The sequence below is a fragment of the Macaca fascicularis genome, chromosome 1 (assembly GCF_037993035.2).
Source record: "Macaca fascicularis isolate 582-1 chromosome 1, T2T-MFA8v1.1".
Classification (NCBI taxonomy): domain Eukaryota; kingdom Metazoa; phylum Chordata; class Mammalia; order Primates; family Cercopithecidae; genus Macaca; species Macaca fascicularis.
Genome location: NC_088375.1, coordinates 209,126,224 through 209,138,331, shown reverse-complemented (window position 1 = coordinate 209,138,331; position 12,108 = coordinate 209,126,224). Strand labels below are relative to the sequence as shown.

At 49.7% G+C, this 12,108-nt stretch overlaps 1 long non-coding RNA gene and 1 other non-coding gene across 3 annotated transcripts; both read left to right on the top strand.

Annotated features, from left to right (window-relative positions):
* The first annotated feature begins 263 nt into the window (after positions 1-263).
* LOC123571119 (small Cajal body-specific RNA 18) lies at positions 264-346 on the top strand. Its single transcript, XR_006695286.1, has one exon.
* Positions 347-5,106: 4,760 nt separating this feature from the next.
* Positions 5,107-7,893, top strand: LOC135968804 (uncharacterized). Of its 2 annotated transcripts, none has more exons than XR_010583767.2 (4): positions 5,107-5,406; positions 5,629-5,739; positions 7,105-7,204; positions 7,580-7,893. It is a non-coding gene; the product is annotated as an uncharacterized lncRNA (long non-coding RNA). The 2 variants fall into 2 exon arrangements; XR_010583766.2 differs by having other exon boundaries at positions 7,510-7,893.
* The last annotated feature ends 4,215 nt before the right edge of the window (positions 7,894-12,108 follow it).

Sequence of the window (12,108 nt, the reverse complement as noted above, 5' to 3'; positions counted from 1 at the left end):
AGGGCAGAAAGGCTGGCAACAGATGGGGTGCAGCATGTGTAGTAGGGTAGGGCATTCTTAGGTCCCCAGGGGATTGTTTTCCTTCCATGATCAGATCCCATTGTAGGTGGCAATGCCTGCTGGGAGCCTGAGAAAATTATACAAACATGGCAGGTAAAGTGGGGTCAGGGACCCGGGATGAGGGCAGGAGGGGCGAGGGGCAGCTGGCGAGGCTGGAGGGGAGAGAGGTATAGAGAGGCCTTTGCTGCAATAACTGTGAGCCCTGACCAGTGATGAAGTCACCATTGTGCAGTCTGAGTTCTGGGAACCAGGTGATGGAGTGTGTTCTAAGAACTGACTGAGGGCCGGGTGCAGTGGCTCATGCCTGTAATCCCAGCACTTTGGGAGGCTGAGGTGGGTAGATCACCTGAGGTCAGGAGTTGGAGACCAGCCTGGCCAACGTGCTGAAACCCCATCTCTACTAAAAATACAAAAAAATTAGGCGGGCATGTTGGCACCTACCTGTAATCCCAGCTACTCGGGAGGCTGAGGCAGGAGAATCGCTTAAACACAGGAGGTGGAGGTTGCAGTGAGCCGAGATCGTGCCATTGCACTCCAGCCTGGGTGACAGAGTGAGACTCCATCTCAAAAAAAAAAAAAAAAAAAGAATGAACTGAGGCCAGGCAAAATAAGATAAGATAAAATAAAATCCCTCTGGGATTGCTTGCAGCCTCTACAACAGACGTTGCAGGCCTTACAGAAGCCATTCAAGATCTGGATCAATTTCCCTCAGCCAGGCAGATTCACACCCCCTTCACATCCAACGTGACCAGCCGGTCCCTCGACACACGTGTGCTCAGCCACCTCCACGCATTTCACACCCAACATGATCAGCTGGTCCCTTGACATGCATGCACTCAGCCACCTCCATGCATTTCACACCCAATGTGACTGGCTTGTTCCTAGACACATTTCACACCCGACGTAATCAGCCAGTCCCTAGACACCCGAGCGCTCAACCCCTTTCGTGCATTTGTTTATGCTGCCCTTCTCCTGTCTGCTTCCTGTCTCGTCCTTCAAACCCAGTAGAGATGTCACTTTCTCTGGGATGTCCTCCTTGGCTGATTGCTCTGTACTCCCCAGGTGCTTCTCTAACACTTGTTGGCATCCCCAGGACAGCACACATAACCCTGCAATGAAGTGACCAGGGTGCAGGTCTGCCTCCGCATGTGACCGTGGGCTCCTGGAGGGCGAGGGTACCTTCTTATTCATTTCTGTGGGCCTAGCACAGCACCTGGCACGGTGGGTATTGGTTAAAAGATGAGGGGCCAGCCCAGGTAACATGGTGACACCATGTCTCTACAGAAATATATTTTTTTAAACAGAGTCTCACTCTGTTGTTCAGGCTGGAGTGCAATGTCCTCCTGGGTTCAAGTGATTCTCCTGCCTCAGCCTCTTGAGTAACTGGGACTACGGGCATGCACCACCACACCACAGCTGGATAATTTTTGTATTTTTAGTGGAGACAGGGTTTCACCATGTTGGCCAAGCTGGTCTCAAACTTCTGACCTCAAGTGATCCGCCCACCTCAGCCTCCCAAGTGCTGGGATTATAGGCGTGAGCCACCAAGCCCGGCTCTACAAAACTGAAAAAAAAAAAAAAAATTAGCCACGTGTGGTGGTGCGTGTCTGTAGTCCCAGCTACTTGAGAAGCTGAGGTGGGAGGATCGCTTGAGCCCAGGAGGTAGAGGCTGCAGTGAGCCAGGATTGCTCCATTGCACTCCAGCCATGGTGACAGAGCAAAAGTCTGCCTCAAAAACAACAACAACAACAACAACAAAAGAATGAGGGGCTGAGTAAGAGGCATAAATGCCTTCAAGGTTCAACCAAGTCAGTTAAATTGGCCTAAGACAATAGGGAGCAGGTGGGACAAACTGGACAGTGAATGACTTGTGTGAAGGGATTCAAACTCAATGAAAGAACACTGGGGAGAGGGTGGCAGCCTGTGCCTCTAATCCTGGCTATTCAGGAGGCTGAGGCGGGAGGATTGCTTCAGCCCAGGAGGTCAAGGATGAGTGAGCTACGATCACAACTATGAATGGCTATGGTACTCCAGCCTGGGCACCAGAGTGAGACCCAGCCTCTACATTAAAAAATAATGGAGCTGAGAGCGGTGGCTCATGCCTGTAATCCCAGCACTTTGGGAGGCCAAGGCGAGTGGATCACCTGAGGTCAGGAGTTCAAGACCACCCTGACCAACATTGCAAAACACCATCTCTACTAAAAATACAAAAATTAGCTGGGCGTGTTGGCGAGCGCCTGTAGTCCCCGCTACTCGGGAGGCTAAGGTACGAGAATTGCTTGAACCTAGGAGGCAGAGGTTGCAGTGAGCCAAGATTGTGCCACTGCACTCCAGCCTGGACAACAGAGTGAGATTCTGTCTCCAAATAATAATAATAAAAATAAAATAAAATAAAAAATAATGTCGGCCACAGGTGGTGACTTACACCTGTAATCCCAGCAGTTTGGGAGGCCAAGGCGGGTGGATCACCTGAGGTCAGGAGTTCGAGACCAGCCTGGCCAACATGGTGAAACCCTGTCTCTACTAAAAATACAAAATTAGATGAGTGTCGTGGTGCATACCTGTAATCCCAGCTACTTGGGAGGCTGAGGCAGGAGAATCACTTGAACCCAGGAAGGAGAAGTTGCAGTGAGCCAAAATCGTGCCACTGCACCCCAGCCTGGGCGACAAGAGTGAAACTCCATCTCAAAATAAATAAATAAATAAAAAGTCATCAGGCTACTGCCCTTAGGGTCCTACAGTCAAGATACACACACACACACACACACACACACACAAACACACACACACACACACATATATATTTTTTAATACGGAGTCTTGCTCTGTCACCCAGGCTAGAGTGCAGTGATGTGATCTCAGCTCACTGCAAGCTCTGCCTCCCGGGTTCACACTATTCTCCTGCCTCAGTCTCCCAAGCAGCTGAGACTACAGGCGCCCGCCACCACGCCCGGCTAATTTTTGTATTCTTAGTAGAGACGAGGTTTCACCATGTTAGCCAGGATGGTCTCGATCTCCTGACCTTGTGATCTGCCCGCCTCGGCCTCCCAAAGTGCTGGGATTACAGGCATGAGCCATCGCGCCTGGCCAAGATATTATTTTTTTAAAGAAGAGAAAGAAAATTGGTGGGTAAAACATGGTCTCTGATAAAACAACAATGTGCTAGTATTTATTGTGTGCTTACTCTGTGTTGAGAAATACAGCTCCGTGGTTCCAAGCGTGGACTCTGGAAACAGGCCGCCGGGTTTGAGTCCCGGCTTTCCTGCCTGTTAGCTGTGACACTTTGGTCATGTTATTTAACCTCTCTGAGCCTCAGTTTCCTCGTCTGCAAAATAGAAAGTGTAACAATATCTACCTTAGAGAGTTGTGAGGATTCAAAGAGTGAATAGTAAACAGAAAGTACATAAAATAGTGCCTGGCCCATGGAAAACCTCCAGGAAGTGTTGGCTGTTATTGTTGCTTGACGGTGAGTGTTCATGGAAGGCCTGGCTGAGAAGGTGACTGTAAACTGAGCCCTGGACATGGGAAAGGAGCCACCCCAGCTGAGCTCTGAGCGAAGACGTTCCAGGCAGAGGGAATAGCAGAGGAAGGCCCCCAAGGCTCCACTGCGTGTGAGGGCAGCAAGAAGGCAGTGAGGCTGGAGCCCTGAGGAAGAGAGGCAGAGGCAAGGGCCTGGAGGGCAGGGAGGGGCCAGTGCTTGGTGGGCCTTCTAGGTCATGGAAAGAAGTCTGGATTTTATTCTAAGTATGATGGAAGCCATCAGGGACTGGCTTATGGTGAGGCCAGCATATCACAAGATTACTGCCATTGAAGAGATTATAGGCTCGTGCCTATAATCCCAGCACTTTGGGAGGCCGAGGTGGGCGGATCATGAGGTCAAGAGATAGAGACCATCCTGGCCAACATGGTGAAACTCCATCTCTACTAAAAATACAAAAATTAGCTGGGCATGGTGGTGGGTGCCTGTAATCCTAGCTACTCGGGAGGCTGAGGAAGGAAAATCACTTGAACCCCGGAGGCGGAGGTTGCAGTGAGTCGAGATCACGCCACTGCACTCCAGCCTGGGTGAGACAGAGCGAGACTCTGTCTCAACAACAACAACAACAAAAAACGAAAAAGAAAGAAAGAAAGAAAGAAAAAGAGTGTCTCAAAAAAAAAGAAGAAGAAGAAGTTTGTTACACTCACAGATCCCAAAGGGGCCATGCTATGCCATGGGAGACACACGAGGAAACACCAGGGTCTGTCAGGTGGCAGAGGGGAAAACGGGTGGGCAAGAGCCTTTAGTGTGGTTTTGATACCAACCACAGGTTCTTGGGCTGCCAATGCAATAGAAATTGACATGAGGCCAAAAGAGTTTAACCAGACAAGGCTTCATTGGAGCTTATGCCTTGGCATAAGGGAGGCAGCACAAGAGACCGAGAGAATTCCCTGACTGACTCCCTGAAAAGAACTGGCTGGGATTTTTTATTAGGCAAAGCATGGAAATCGATGGTGGGTAGGTTATGTAGGCTGGGCTGGGCAACACGTGTGAGAGGTAGGAGATGCAGGTCAGCACATCTGGTTGGATGGTTTTCTTGAGTAATGGGCCACCTGGTGGTGGTCTGGCCAGCAGCAACAAGCCTGTAAATCAGATATTCCACAACCATTGGATCTCCTAAGGCCAGTTCCTGGATTTCTTTAAGTAAAAGGCATGGTTACACATTATGAGTGCACAGAACAATATAGAATGGTGATTTTCTTTGTTTGGCCAAACAAAGCCTCAGGGTTAGTGGGTATGGTGTCAGCGAGGTAACGGTGTAGGTTTTATGATCAGCAAATGTATGAAAGAATGCTTTAGTGGGGGTGAGCTGAAGCCAAACCCCATCCCCACTCTGTCTAGGTTCCTTGGAAAGGAACGGGCAAGGCAGGGTAAGCAGGCTTAGCATTTTCTAGTTTGAATACTGTCAGCTCAGGGGATAGGGGATACCCCTAGTAGTCTGGTACCTGGCTCTGGGGTGATGAGGGCAGGAGAATCGTTGCCCTGAGTGTGAGAGCCCAATAGAGGAGGTGGCATGGGGTGTGGGCTCTTGACTGGTTGGTTTGCACTTGAAAGGCATACTCCAGGGCCCTTTGCTTGCTGTCGCTAGGAACTGGCTAGCTCTGGGAGGGGCGGTCTTTCCAGGGTCAGCAAGGTCCCAGTGACAAAGCATTAAAATACAGGCAATAAAAAGACATGGTTAATACAGGGTCAAAGCCAAGGAGGGAGTGGGCTTATATTTTACCAAGATCCTCTGGCTGCTGGAAGGAGAAAGTACTTTAGTAAGAAGAGAGGAAAGCAGGGACCAGAGACCAATGCAATGATCCCCGGTGAGTAAGGGTGGCTTAGCTTAGGGTGAGGGCAGGGGAGGTGGGAGCGAGGCTGGTTTCAAGGTTTGTTTGGAGACGAGGCTGATGACCATCCAACAAGGAGCCTTTCAGATTACAAGAAGCAACTTGAGGCTCATTCTATTCTTATTTCTGAGATTCACATTTATGCCTCCTCCCCTAGTTAGGAACTGCACTATCTCACTCTTCCGTTTTTTTGTTTAGCTCTGTCACCCATGCTGGGGTGCAAGGGTACAATCACAGCTCGCTGCAGCCTCAACTTCCCGGGCTCAAGTGATTCTGCCACCTCAGCCTTCCAAGTAGCTGAGACCACAGGTACGTGCCACCATGCCAGGCTAGTTTTTCTTTTTGGTTCTTTTTTTTTTTTTTTTTTTTTTTTTTTTTTAGAAATAGGGGGTCTCACTATGTTGCCCAGGTTGGTCTTAAACTCCTGGGCTCAAGTGACTATCTCACTCTTCTGATGCTAATAGCTTATTAAAGCAATTTAAGGAAATGACACCTCCAGGATTAGAGGTAAACATAAAGTGTCCAACATAGTGTCCAGTACATAGTAGGTACTGAACAAATCCACTGCTTTTTCTTCCATAAGGGAAAGTTAAAAAATCCAGCAGATCTCATGCCAGAAAGACTGTGGTTCAAGTATGGGCTTTACCCCACACTGGTTGGGTGACCCTAGACAAGTGATTTCTTTTTTTTTTTCTTTTTTTTTTTGAGATGGAGTCTCACTCTTGTTGCCCAGACTGGAATGCAATGGCGTGATCTTTGCTCACTGCAACCTCCGCCTCCTGAGTTCAAGCGATTCCTGCCTCAGCTTCTCGAGTAGCTGGGATTACAGGCGCCCGCCATCAGGCCTGGTTAATTTTTTTTTTTTTTTAGTAGAGACGGGGTTTCACCACGTTGGCCAGGCTGGTCTCGAACTCCTGACCTCATGATCTGCCTGTCTTGGCCTCTGAAAGTGCTGGGATTACAGGCATGAGCCACTGAGCCCAGCCTAGACAAGTGATTTAATCGTCCTGTATCTCCCTTCCTTAATCTGAAAGCAGAGATAAGAGGGCCTTGCTCTTCTAGTAGTTGTGAAAGTTAAGTGAGGCAAAGTATGTAAGGGTCCCAGCCTTTGCAGGGGCTCCATCAATTATAGCAGCAATTATCACATACTCAAGAATGGCAGTCTGGGGCCAGGTTCCCAAGATGGGGCCAAGACTCAGAGAGAAATGGGACAAAGGCCCCTTCATCTCCTCCTTGGTGCCCAGCTCTGGGCCTGCTTCCCTCCAGGCCTGATCCCTGCCCTCAGCTCCCACCTCTGCTGGGCGTCTTCTCAAAGAGCCAACAGAAAGCTGCGTTCACTCTGCCAAGAGGCATCCCTGGAAAAGGAGGAGAGGAGAAAGAAACCTTCCTGTCTGAGCTTTGGAAAGCAGGCTGTTAATTACCTGGGGTTGGCAGCAGCCTGCCTGTTAGGTAAACATTTGCCAAGCTGGCTCCTTGCATTAACCCCTTGTTACCCAGAGCTGAAGTGTTCGGAGGTGGGCTGCTCTAGAAGGGTCCAGAAACTAACTTGAGGGAGGCTGAGCACGGCTTCTGTAGCCTTCAAATGGGTCCAATTCAGGTGAGACATTCAGGAGGATGGCATAGAATGACTTCAGGATCAGGGTTTGAAATTTACTTCACTTGACTTGTCCCCAGACCCCTGTCCCGGCAATATGGGATGTTCCCCAGACCGCTGTCCCAGGAATACAACCCCCGAAGGAGTGGCCAGGACTAAAATCTCAACCTGCAGTTTGAGGTATGAACAAGGTCCTGTGTGTGAGGGGATGGACCAGGGATACCTGGTCACCTTAATCCCCCTTGGCTTTCTCTGGATAACAGAAACTCACTCTAGAGGAAGCAGAGACCCACCTCCCAGAGGGAGAGACCCTGGGTGGTGTTTAGGGGTGGCTGGTGTATGGTTGATGCACCTGACAGCAATAACTGAAGAAACGAGAGCTGCCACGTGAAGAATGCTGAGGGAGGGTGCTATGTGAGGATACCATATATATGTGTGTGTGTGTGTGTGTGTCTGTGTGTGTGTGTGTGTTTGTTTTGAGACAGAGTCTTGCCCTGCCACCCAGGCTGGAGTACAATGGCGCAATCTTGGCTCACTGCAACCTCTGCCTCCCAGGTTCAAACAATTCTCCTGCCTCAGCTTCCAAAGTAGCTGGGATTACAGGCACCTGCCACCACGCCCAGCAAATTTTTGTGTTTTTAGTAGAGATGGGGTTTCACCATATTGGCCAGGCTGGTCTCGAACTCCTGACCTCGTGATGCACCCACCTTAGCCTCCCAAAATGCTGGGATTACAGGCATGAGCCACCATGCCTGGCCGAGGATGCTATATAAACTGCATTTATTTTTGCAAGCAGTTGTGGTTCTCCCGTCCAGCTTGCCACCATGGGACCACCCTGTATGTAAGTCTCCTCAAATAAATCCTATGTCTCATTTTCTGGCTTCAGTTCTCTTCTGTAGCCTCTTGAAGCTGGTGTCATCCCAGTGGAGGTCCATTTGGGTCTGGGACAACATTAATTAGAGTTAGACTTGGTCTTAGGCAAGGTGGCATGAGGGGAAAGGTAAGGCAAGGTAGGCTCGGGTTGACTACAATGATCACTTGTGTATCTACCTGTACAGTTTGCCAAGCACTTTTCCACCTTTATCTCATCCAGCGAGTCCCACGGTAAGCCTGTGAGGAGGGAATCAGCCCCCTGTGATGCAGTAGCTCAGATCCAGGCTGTTACTCACTGGCTGTGTGGCCTTGGGGCAATCACTTCACCTCTCTGAACCTCATCTGTAAAATCGGGGGAATAGCCATCTGCCCTGGCAGTGTTGTTGTGAGGCTTAAATGAAATTCTGGATCTAAAGAGCTCAGTAGTGCCTGGCACATATTCAACCTCTCCCTTGAATTCCCTATTTTACAAAAGAGGAAAATGAGGCTCGGTGAGCTCCCAAATTATAATCCTCTAAATGTAAAAAAAAAAAAAAAAAATCATACAAATACACAGTAAGCACAAGTCTCTGTTGTTAATTTCACTAATTCATGAGCCAGATCTCAGAATGACAGAGCTGGTTCAGAGAACCCAGTGATAGGAGTCGAGGAGGCACAGGGAATGCCAGAACAAGATTGCTAGATTCCAAATTGGGAAATGCTCTATAGTGCTTGAACTAGAACCTTTAGGGGTGATCTCTATTGGTCAGAAGTCATTTGTATCACTGTTGGACAAAAATCATTTATAACTTATCTGTTTTCTATATATTAGCACCATAGTTCTCAGACTTATTAAATGTTTGGGCCAGGCTGGGCACGGTGGCTCATGCCTGAAATCCCAGCACTTTGGGAGGCCGAGGTGGGTGGATCACTTGAGGTCAGGAGTTCGAGACCAGCCTGGCCAATGTGGTGAAACCCCACCTCTACTAAAAATACAAAAATTAGCCAGGCATAATGGCGGGCGCCTGTAATCTCAGCTACTTGGGAGGCTGAGGCAGGAGAATTGCTTGAATCTGGGAGGCAGAAGTTGCAGTGAGCTGAGATCACGCCATTGCACTCCAGCCTGGGCGACAAGAGCAAAACTCCGTCTAAAACAAAAACAAAACAAAACAAAAAAAGTTTGGACCCCAATACATAGGGAGTAAAAACTCAAACAAGGCCAGGCACAGTGGCTCATGCCTATAATCCCAACACTTTGGGAGGATGAGGCTTTGGCCTAGGAGTTGGAGACCAGCCTGGGCAATAGAGAAAGACCTCGTCACTACAAAAGTAAAATAAAATAAAATAAAATTAGCCAGGTGTGGTGGTGTGGGCTTGTAGTCCTGTCTACTCAGGAGATTGAGGTGGGAGGATCACTTGAGCCTGGGAGGTCAAGGCTGCAGTGAGCCATGATCGCACAACTGCACACTCCAGCCTGGGCAACAGAACGAGACCCTGTCTCCAAAAAAAAAAAAAAAAGGTCAAAGTTACTCCCCTTTAGGGAGTTCTACGACACTTGAGGGCTTGTTATGCAATGCCCCAGTGGGAGGATTAAGGCTACACAGGCTCCTCATTGCTTCACTTCTAAGCTTTACAAAATTTTCCTTAACAAAGTCATGTTGACAGGATGGGAAATGGAAGGATTGACCTACCAAGCTGTGTCAGGATTACTTCTGAGTAAGAATTTCAGATCTTTTTGCTCTGAAAAGCCTAGTTCTGCTACCACTTTAGGTTGATGATAAGAAAACGAAAGCCCGAGGCTGCGCGCAGTGGCTCATGCCTCTAATCCCAGCACTTTGGGAGGCTGAGGCGGGCAGATCACCTGAGGTCAGGTGTTCAAGACCAGCCTGGCCAACGTGGCAAAACCCCATCTCTTCCAAAAATACAAAAATTAGCCGGGCCTGGTGGTGGGTGCCTGTAATCCCAGCTACTCGGGAGGCTGAGGTGGGAGAATCGTTGGAATCTGGGAGGCGGAGGTTTGCAGTGACTGGAGATCGTGCCACTGCGCCCCAGCCTGGGCGACACAGAGAGACTTTGTCTTAAAAAAGAAAAGAAAAACCTGGGACCAGTTCTGGTGGCTCACATCGTAGTCCCGGTGTGTTAAGAGGCCGAGGTGAGAGAATCACTTGGGCCCAGGAGTTTGAGGCTGCCGTGAGCTGTGATTGCACCTGTACGCTCCAGCCTGGGTGACAGAGTAAGACCCTGTTTCGAAAACAAATTTTAAAATAAAAAATAAATTTTTAAAAAATGAAAAAGAAAATGAAGGCCCAGGAAAAGGGTGTGACTTGTCCAAGGTCACACAGCCATGCCTAAAAGAGGAGCAGAGGCTAGAACCTGCTTTCCCCAACCCCCATCCCCAGGTCCCCCAGATGGCTTCCCTGGCCCTGCACCCTGTGGGGTCCAGGAACTGCTCTGTATCCTGGTGGGGGTGGGGGGTCTACAGGGGTGGACTGAAGCATCTGCTGGAGTTGACTGATATTGCAGAGTCTTGGGATTCATCATGGCTTATGGTTATCTGACTCAAGCAGGTGAGAGCTGTGACCTCAGTGCCTCTGGAAACCTCCAGCCTCCGCACTTGCTAATTCTGCAGTGAGACACTCAGGCAGCCCAGAGCTGCAGGAACAAACAGCCGTAGACAAGAAGCAGCAGATGGGTTTCCACGGTGATCATTTCCTGGAGTCCAAGTATCTTCTTTCTTCCTGAATGGAGGTGGAGGTGCAGCAAGAGAAACAGGGAGGGGGAAGCCCAAGTCTTGGTCTGGATCCACCCAGATGGATACCTCGGCACCCCTTGGGCAAGTCACCTCACCTCCCTAGGTCTGAGGAGGGACAAAAGGATGCCATTTGCTAGGCGCCTGCTCCACACCAGGCATGGTGTGCTGAATGCTACACACTCACTACCTCATTTCTTTAATCTCCTTCCCAGCAAGCCTTCAGGGAAGGAGCTATTATTAGCATCCCCATTTTGCCGATAGGAAACAGAAGCACAGAGAGGTGAAGCAACTCCACAGGAACACACGGCTTGTTGAGAGCACTTGAGCTGTGCTCTTAACCACAGCACTCACAGTGCTGAGTCCCTTCCTCTGAGGACCAAAGCCATTCCTTCCGGAGATTTCAGGCCCAGCCTGAAGCGGGAGGGAGGGAAGGAAGGAAGGCCAAGGAGGGTGCAGAGAGGAAACGCTTCGGGTGAAACATGGTACTGTTAGCTCCCATTTTCTGCCTGGGCGTCCTAGCCAATATGACACCTGGTGCTTCAGGCAGGAAGCACCCCTATGTCCAGGCAGCCTCCAGGCAGCTGTGACACCACCACAGCTGTGACACAAGCTGCAGTGCTCAGAGCTCCAAGATGCCTCCAGAGGCATGTGTCCTCAAATTCACACAAATGCCTGCTTCGACCCTGTGCTGTAAGAGACAAGTCCTCTGCCTCCTCCAGGAAGCCTCTTCCATTGCACCCGAGGCCAGGCCCTCTCCTCCCCTTCAGTGCTATCCTCTCCTTCCTGCTCTGGCTCATTCCCATCGCCCAAAGTGTTCGTTTCTGTCCCATTGATCAGAGCCCAGGAATAGGATGGGGGCTCCTGGTGGCTTTTTTGAGCACTGAAAAGCCCGATGGAGGCCCCTGGCAGATCCCTGACCTCAGTCCTGCCTGCCAGGATGCCCCTGCCTTCACTTCCTCCATCCAAGCCCCAGGGCAACCATGTGAATCGCAGGCTAGACAAGTCCAGGTTCCAGCTGGCCTGAGAGCTTCCTCCACAGGGATGAAGGTAGGAGAAGGCTTAAGTATGTGCACAAATATGGGCATGGGCAGGAGCCAGCCAGGGAGCCCAGGGCTGGGGTGGGGGACGCATAGAGCTATTAATAGAACGGGATTAGATATTCTTCCAAACCCCAAACCAGCTGGGCTTGGCTTTCTAGCCATCTCAGCTTTGTCCATCCCTCCATTCCTTCACTCATTCAACAAGTATTTGTTGGAGATATATATATATATATCCTTAAAAAAATAAAGACAGTCTTGTATGTTGCCTAGGCTGATCTCAAACTCCTGGGCTCAAGAGATCCTCCCGCTGACGTTCCAACCTCAGCCTCCTGAGTAGCTGGGACTACAGGTGCATGCCACCATGCCTGGCTTATTTATTTATTTATATTTGTTTTATATATTTAAAGATGGGGTCTTCCTCTTGTGCCCAGGCTGGAATG